This window comes from Neophocaena asiaeorientalis, unplaced genomic scaffold (genome assembly GCF_003031525.2).
Source record: "Neophocaena asiaeorientalis asiaeorientalis breed wild unplaced genomic scaffold, Neophocaena_asiaeorientalis_V1.1 scaffold473, whole genome shotgun sequence".
Classification (NCBI taxonomy): domain Eukaryota; kingdom Metazoa; phylum Chordata; class Mammalia; order Artiodactyla; family Phocoenidae; genus Neophocaena; species Neophocaena asiaeorientalis.
In genome coordinates this window covers 13,599-22,135 of record NW_020174935.1, presented here as the reverse complement: position 1 = coordinate 22,135, position 8,537 = coordinate 13,599, and the positions used below count along the sequence as shown (strand labels likewise).

General features: G+C 53.8%; 1 pseudogene; it reads left to right on the top strand.

Moving 5' to 3' along the window:
* Positions 1-8,094: 8,094 nt before the first annotated feature.
* LOC112410845 (serine palmitoyltransferase small subunit A pseudogene) lies at positions 8,095-8,303 on the top strand (annotated as a pseudogene).
* The last annotated feature ends 234 nt before the right edge of the window (positions 8,304-8,537 follow it).

Sequence of the window (8,537 nt, the reverse complement as noted above, 5' to 3'; positions counted from 1 at the left end):
TGGAAGCTTCAGTTTGTAGAGTTTATGTTCTCTCCTGTGACCCCTACAGCTCCCCGGCCAGGCAGTTCTCCCCACTACACAGATGAGGAAACAGCGCTGAGTGACATCAGCGGAATGGCCGAGACCCTGTTCCGGATGGGAATGCTCACTACCAAAGAGCCTCAGCAGGTCTTAGAAACATTTGGATGGAAGAATGGTGGTCACTACTGTGGGTTCCCTCTATGCCGATGAACATGGGAGGGAAACTGACCACACCCCCAAGAAGCTCACGCTCTAAGACAACAGAGCAAAGGGCAGCGGGTCACCCTAAATGAATGTCAGAGCGCGAGGGGGCCTGGGGTACCTTCTAGACTCTCAGAAGGGCATGGGGAGGGGGAGGCTTGCCCAGGTTCCAGCATTTTTGTGACGAGGACCTGAAGCCGAGTGCCCTGACTTCAGCCAACCCTGAAATGAAGATGAGTCATGGCCTTTTCTTCCCTGGGCTCCAGGAGCCGGAGCGAGGAGGGCAGCCGTGTCTCTGAGAAGGGCAGTCTCCGGGGTCAGGACCTGAGGTCAAGGGCATGTTATTGGGGCCGCGCCAGTACCCTTCCCAGCACGCCCTGCCTGGGGCTCGGGGCTCGGGGCCAGCTCAGCCCCTACCCCTGCTGTGTGGCGAAGGCTTCTCCGGAAAGTGAAGGTAGTTTGGCCAGGCTGCCGGAAACCCCTAATGTTCAGCCCCTGGGCTGAGAGGGTCCAGAGAACAATGTCAGCGGAGGGCAGGATGCTGCGGAAAAGCCGGGCTTCCAGGCATGCTGCCGCAGTTCCTCTCCGCTGCCTGGAACACCGGCTGTTCAGGCGTGACCCTGAACCCCAGTCCCCAGGCTGGCTTCCATGTCTCTGCCGGAAATCTGGGAGCCTCCCATCTTCAGCCACCTCCTGGCAGCCTTTTGGAAGCTGGGGGCCACCATCAGCCAGTCCACAGTGGTGTAAGTAGGGCCGGAAGAATCATATCTGGGTTCAGACCCTGAACTTGCCACCCACCAGTGGTGGGCATCACCACTGGGTCGTGGGGATGACGGTGGCTAGCGCTCGCTGAGTGTGTGTCCCCTGTGCCGTCCCACCGAGCCCTCACAACCACCCAAGGAGGTAGGGGCTATCATTATCACCATAGTACAGATGAGGAAACTGAGGCCAAGAGCACTTAAGTAACTCGGCATGAACAGGTGTCAGAGCTCAGACCTGAACTCAGATGTGTTTGATTCCAAAGTCTCTGTGTTCTCACCCATTCGCTGTACCATTTTGTCTTTGGGGCAAAGTTTTCCACCATTTTGAGCCTCGATTGCACCATCTGCAAAGTGGGGCTAATGACAATCGCCACGGAATGAGGTCATCCTGAGGATTAGACACGCTGGGATACCCAGCAGGCTCTTGAGAAATGTCCTTTGCTTTGCTTTTCCCCTCCCCCCAGCTTCCCCCAACTCTGAGCTACATCTTAAACAGGAAACACCAGATTTCCCGAGATAAGAACCCCAGCACCTCACAATGGGAGGGGCCGGTCGTGGTGCCAGGCTGTGGGTCTTGTATTTATTTGGCTCTGTGTCCTGGCTCTGACCCCCACCTCCACCCCCTCCTGCTCTAGAGCTCGGCTCAGTGGTGCCTGTGGCTCCGGCAGCCTGGGGAGCTAGGTGGTGACCTCACCCTTGGAGAATGCCCACTGGAATTCACCCTGAGTCTGGTCCCCTGTTCTCCATGCCTCCCGGCCACGTCTGACTGGCCTCTTGCTCAGCCTCTGAGCCAGCTGTCCACACACAGCCACAGATGGGAGCACCTTTTGTGAGCAAGGGTGCCACTGTTACACAGTTGCTGATTTCTGACTGAGCTGGTTCCCCACCTTTAGCCGGCATCCCGGCTGACCACAGGCAAGTAGCTGTCCGTCTGTGGTCCGCTGCCTGCCTCAGCGTCCGGCAAGCAGGCAGTCCGGCGTCGGTTCCTTTGTGTCCCACCCTGCCAGGTGTGCCACCCACATCTAAGCCCCCAGCACCCACCTGAGGTAGCAACTCTTGTTACCATTTCACATATGAGGAAACTGAGGCCCAGAGAGGTGGTGTGATGTGCCCAGGACACACTCTGGGAAAGGAGGGTGGGGTGGCCCGACCCAACCCCTCTACCTCTCCCTTTGCCACTGTGCTGCCCCCAGGGGGGTCATAGGATCCCTGTTCTCATGCCAAGAGTGGGGCGTCTCTTTCATCTACCTCCCCCACCCAGTCCCCGGGCAGGAGGCGGAAGATTGCTTTGCTTAGGATCTACTGCTAAGGCTGGAATATTCTCTCCAGTCCCAGCATGGCAGCTCCACCCACTAACCTCAGCCAGCCAGTGTGTGTGGATGCCTCTCTGGGCTGCCGGGTGCTAGGAGTTAGAAGTCAAAGCAGAGGAGGACACAGCCCCCACCCTCAAGAAGCTTAGAGCAAGCACATGGATACAATGTAGCCCCCGCCCTCAAGAAGCTTACAGCAAGCACATGGATACAATGTAGCCCCCACCCTCAAGAAGCTTACAGCAAGCACATGGATACAATGTAGCCCCCACCCTCAAGAAGCTTACAGCAAGCACATGGATACAATGTAGCCACCCCCACCCCAAGAAGCTTACAGCAAGCACGTGGATACAATGTAAAGTATAAACGCCACAGTAGAAACAAGTAACATTTACCTTCTTGAAGATAAAGCACAGAATGATTGGAAGCCCTGAAAAGGAGCAAATCTGCAGGGCTGTCAAAGCATTGAGAGGAAGTGAGGTTCAAGAAAGGTTTTGTTGGGACTTCCCTGGTGGCCCAGTGGGTAAGACTCTGTGTTTTCAATGCAGGGGTCCTGGGTTCGATTCCCTGGTCAGGGAACTAGATCCCACATGCATGCCACAACTGAGAGTCCACATGCAGCAACTGAGAGTCTACATGCCACAACTAAAGGTCCCACATGCCACAACTACAGATCCCGTGTGCTGCAATGAAGAGCCCACATGAGGCAACTAAGACCTGGAGCAGCCTAAATAAATGAATAAATAAATAGATGGTTTTGTTTAGGAGAATTGAATAGGGGTTAGCCTGAGAGGCAAGCAGTAGGAAGAGCATTCCAGGCAGAGGGAACAGCATGTGCAAAGGCACAGAGGTGGGAAAGTACATGATCTATCTGTCCAAGGAGGAAAGCTGGGGATGGAAGGGGCTGAGTGGGGCCCCACCAAGGGGGATGGAGCCAGGCTTTGAATGGGGTCTTGGAGTCACATAGACCTGGTTCCAATCCTAGCCCTTCCCCTCACTAGCCAAGCCTCAGTCTTCTTCATCTCTGAAATGGGAGGATAGTACATAACCTCCTCATGGTTGAGAGATTGACATGAGATAATAAATGTAATGTTAGGACATAGAGCTGTTATGTGGTAAGTATCATGTTAGAATTTTCTAGGCATGTGTATTCGTGTGCTAGGGCTGCCTAACAAAGTACCACAGACTGGGTAGATTAAACAACATAAACTTATCTCTCACAGTTCTGGAGGTGAGAAGTCCAAGATCAAGGTGTCAGCAGGGTTGTTTCCTGGGGCCTCTCTCCTTGGCTTGCAGACGGCTGCCTTCTCACTGTGCCCTCACAAGGTCTTTCTTCTGTGTGTGCATCCCTCATGTCTGTGTATCCCAATTTTCTTTTCTTATAAGGCTACCAGTCATATTGGATCAGGTCATTTTAACTTAATTACCTCTATAAAGGCTGCATCTCCAACTACAGTCACATTCTTTTTTTTTTTTTCTGTGCTAGAGAAAGTCACATCCTAAGGTCCTGGGAGTTAGGGCCTCAACAGATGAATTTGGGGAGACACAACTCAGCCCATAACAGCCTGTTTTACATAGTTTAACAGTAGTGACTAACACCCAGGGGTTCTAGACACTGTTGCAAACACTCTGTGTATTAACTCCTTCAGTGCTCATATAATCCTAGGAGGTAGATCCTATTATGAGCTCTAGTTTATGGATGAGGAAACTGAAGCACAGAGGGCTTTAGTTACAGCCTCAGGTCACACAGCTGGGAAGGGGCAGAACCAGGATGTAAACCAGACAGTCTGACTCCCGTGTCCCTTGCTCTCCTCCCCCGTACAGCCTTCCCACCACCCCACAGCTACGGCTCTCTGCATTCCCATGACCACCCTTTAGTGTATCCCCAGCCAGGGGACGACACTCAGCGAGGGTCACACCCTTAACCTTTCCCCCATGGTCCAATATTTAGGGAGTTTTCAGTTAATTTTTTTATCCATTATAAATAAGGCCAGAATGAACATGTTTGGACACAGAGCTTATTTCTCCCTTTAAATTTTATAGATGTGGGACTCCCAGGTCAAAGGGAGCATTTTATGGTGGCTGCGAGCTCGGAAGGAGTGTCCCCAGGCCTGAAACCTGAGCTGGAGCCCTCCACCTGCACCTCTCACCTGCTGGTTTACTTTGGGGGAGGGGAGGCCGAGCAACAAGAATGTCATCAGACCTGACCCACCTCCAGCCACCTCTTAGTCCCTGCCACCTCTGCCTTAGAAAGTTCCAAGCCCTGGAACTTCCCTGGTGGCGCATTGGTTAGGAATCTGCCTGCCATTGTAGGGGACACGGGTTCAATCCCTGGTTTGGGAAGATGCCACAGGCCATGGAGCAACTAAGCCCATGCCCACAACTACTGAGCTCTGCGCTCTAGAGCCCGCGAGCCACAACTACTGAGTCTGCAAGCCACAACTACTGAAGCCCGTGCGCCTAGAGCCCGTGCTCCACAACAAGAGAAGCCACGGCAGTGAGAAGCCCTCGAACCGCAACAGAGTAGCCCCTGCTCGCCGCAACTAGAGAAAGCCCGCGTGCAGCAACAAAGACCCAGCACAGCCCAAAAATAATAAATAAGTTTATTAAAAGGAAAATTTCAATGCCCCAAATTCTGACATGTCTGAGATGCCCCAAGTCCAAAGCAACCTTTTTCTTTTTTTGGTCATGCTGTGCAGTGTGCGGGATCTTAGTTCCTTGGCCAGGGATCGAAGCCGTGCCCCCTGCAATGGGAGTGTGGAGTCTTAACCATTGGACTGCCAGGGAAGTCCCCAAAGCAACCATTTTTATAAGGATCTGGTGATGGTCATGGGTCTGGGGTAGGACCTAGGAATGTGCATTTTTAAAGCCCTAGTGATTTAGATGCAGAGGATTGTGGACTAGGCTTTGAGAAAACGCAGCTGCAAAGATCACAGCCCTAAGCCCCTCCTGGTTCAGCTCTTTGGGCTGCCTTCCCTGCCCACACCCTTCCCATGGGGCCAGGCACAGAAGAGGACTCTCCCAAGATGAATGAGTGAAGCAACGGATGAAGCGTGTCACCTACTAGGGAGCTGTTCCATGCCAGGCCCTGTGGCTGGTCTGGCCCTCATCATCATACCACCGCCCAGACTCTATTACAAAGGACCCTCTCTCCTCACCTAGGAGGCCTGGCTGGGCTCCAGCAACTCTGCCACTTCCCATGTGACTTTGGGCACCTCTGTGTCCTTGGGCCACCGAGTACTCCCTCCCCATGAAACAGATGTATTTGTTCCTCTCATGTTATTTCCTGTATTAATCGTTCCCAATCTCACAGGGACCCTGTGATGTTGAAATAAGGGAAGGAATCTACTGAGGCTGGACCAGGAGAGGGAGAGGGAGCCAGAGAGGATGGGGGCCTTGCCTGGGGTCAACCAGCAAGAGGAGAGAATCCAGAGCTGGCTCTGGGTTCCCACTGCCAGTTTTTTTTTTTTAATTAATTAATTAATGTATCTATTTATTTTTGGCTGCGTTGGGTCTTCGTTGCGGTGCGCGGATTTCTCATTGCGGTGACTTCTCTTGTTGGGAGCACGGGCTCTAGGCACACAGGCTTCAGTAGTTGTGGCACGCGGGCTCAGTAGTTGTGGCTCACGGGCTCAGTAGTTGTGGTTCGCGGGCTCTAGAGCGCAGGCTCCGTAGTTGTGGCGCACGGGCTGAGTTGCTCCACGGCATGTGGGATCTTCCCAGACCAGGGCTCGAAGCCGTGTCCCCTGTATTGGCAGGCAGACCCTCAACCACTGCACCACCAGGGAAGCCCCCCACTGCCAGTTTTGAGGTTGTTCTTGACTGAGGTTGGCAGGGAGGTTGATAGGGAGAGTATTTCTACAGGAAGGGAGCGGGAAAGAGTCCCCCTGGGGGTGCCTTCTCCCTGCCAAGTCCCCCACAAAAAGCCTTGCCTTCCATGTCCACATTTGCTGGCCCTGCTAAGTACCACATGGCCCGGGCAGTAGGGGGGCTTCACGGTGGCTACAGGTGGGGGACCAGCTGCCCAGAGGGCCTGGTGTTCGCTCAGCCTTTGGCCCTGACCACCCAGCCATAGCCAGGCTGTCAGGGCTGCGCGTCTCAGGCCACAAGAGTGGGCGTCTCCTCGTCAGCAAGGGGAAGGAGGGCAGGCTGTGTTGGGCCAGCTCTGGCCCTCCGTGTCCCAGCGCTGGCCCCGGGGCCTCTGGGGAACCAGCAGAGAAGCAGCTGCCCTGGACAGTGGCCCAGGAGGATGAGGCCAGCGGGGCGGGAGCTGGGTCTGCTCGGGCTGGGGCAGCCTGGGAAGATGAGTCTCTTTGCACATGTGAGGCCCAGGCCACTTGCTCAAGAGGGCTTGACCTCTTCTGGCTCCTCTCTGGGGGCTGCATTTCCCAGCACTCTGCTGGCCCCAAGTCTAACCTCAGGGCAGGAAGGCCCTCAGAGACCAGCTCCCTTCCCCTGGTTAATAGAGGAAACCAGGCCCAGCGAGGGAAGGGGAGGAAGATGGCGTGGGAGCCAGAGGCCAGCTGGGGAGGGGCCGGGTCTGGTTGCCCTTCAGAGACCCTTCTCCAGCAGGCCAGCCACCAGACTGATGCCACAGGTCCACGCGTCCCTCTCCCCCGCCAGCCTGAGAGCCCTGAGGATCCTCCTTCTCCAGTCACAGGAGTGGCCATGAGTCTGTCAAAGTGAGCTGAACTCCTAGCCCCAAGTCTGCACCCTTCTCTTCCCCCCCACCCCAGTTGTGCTGTGAGTTTGAATTTTGGAGTAAGAAAGAGTAATAGGGAGACTGATTTTTTTAGCGGCCCAGGCCCTCTGAGCTGGAAGGCGTTGTCTCCTCTTCAGGAAACTCACTAAAAATCTTGGAGACAATGACACGGGCCCAGAGGAGGGCGGAGGTGGGGTTCCTCACAGACTAGGGTTTGACCCTAGTCCAGACTAGGGTCTGGAATGACCAACCATCCTGGTTTGCCTGAGACTTAAGGGGGTCCCCGGGACACAGGACTTTGAGTGCTAAAAGGGGACGAGTCTTGACTCTGCCTCTCACTGTGTAATTTCACCTCTGCATGCCTCAGAGGTTCACCTGGACACAAGGGGATCAATAGCCATCCTACACCCCTCCCGGGGTGCCCTGAAGCTCCCTGGGGAGGCTGTGGAGGGAAAGTCAGAAGATGCTACATCCCAGCGGATGCGTGGTCTACTTTCTCAATGTGAGTGGCGGCCACTCCGGTGAGGGACCACCTCCACCCCTCCCCCCACCACCTGAAATCCACTCATTCACCCCCGAGAACAAAAAATCAGCACCTGTGCCAGGCTCAGGATACGCACGGCGGAGAGAGAAGAGCCCAGCTCTCATGGAACTCGGAGCACGAGCGTGGGTGAACGTAGTCAGACGAATTTGTTCAACACACTGTCTTGAGCGTGGTACGGACATTAACTCATTGGACCCTCACAGTAACATAGTGAGGTGAGCATTAATTTATCCTCATTTTGCCGATGAAGAAGTTGAAGCTCAGAAAGATAAAGTCATCAGTAGAGAAGTCGGGGGAGGACATTAAGAGGTACCTTTGTGAAGGATAAGCATACGTCTGAGTGTGTGCAAAGGAAGGGTTTTCTTGGAGGGAAGCATGGAACAGAATGATGCCTCCAGGGAAACGCATTGACATAAGACAGATTAACAGGAGAAAAACGAACAAAAGTTTAGTAACATGTATACCTTCTGTATACGTGGGAGATTCCCAGGAAACTGAGTAACTCTTCTGGCCGGACAGACTGACAACTGGCTGCAACACGGGAGGTGCGTGGCAGGGATGGCGCTGGTGCGGGCCTGGAAGCAGATGTCCTGGTTCTACTACCAGTAGCTGCCGGTCATGGCACTGTACATGCTGGAGCCCTGGGAGCGGACTGTGTTCAATTCCATGCTGGATTCCATGTGGGGATGGCACTATACGTGGGATATGTCTTCACGCCTCAGCACGTCATGGCGATACTGCACGACTTTGAAATTGTACAGTGACCAAGATGTGACCGAAACCAAGAGGTTCCTTAGAGGAGAGCCGCCATCTGAAATTGGAATGAGACTCTGTCAGATGTCATAAGAAACTCTACTAGATGTCAACATAACCAACCCTATGAATATAAAGACTCAGATTCTTGAGTAGAACAGGAAAAGAGTCCTTACTCGTATGTGTGTTGTGTTCTTTATTTTTCATTTTAAAAGAGGCTCTTGTATAGTAGTTTTTGTCTATTT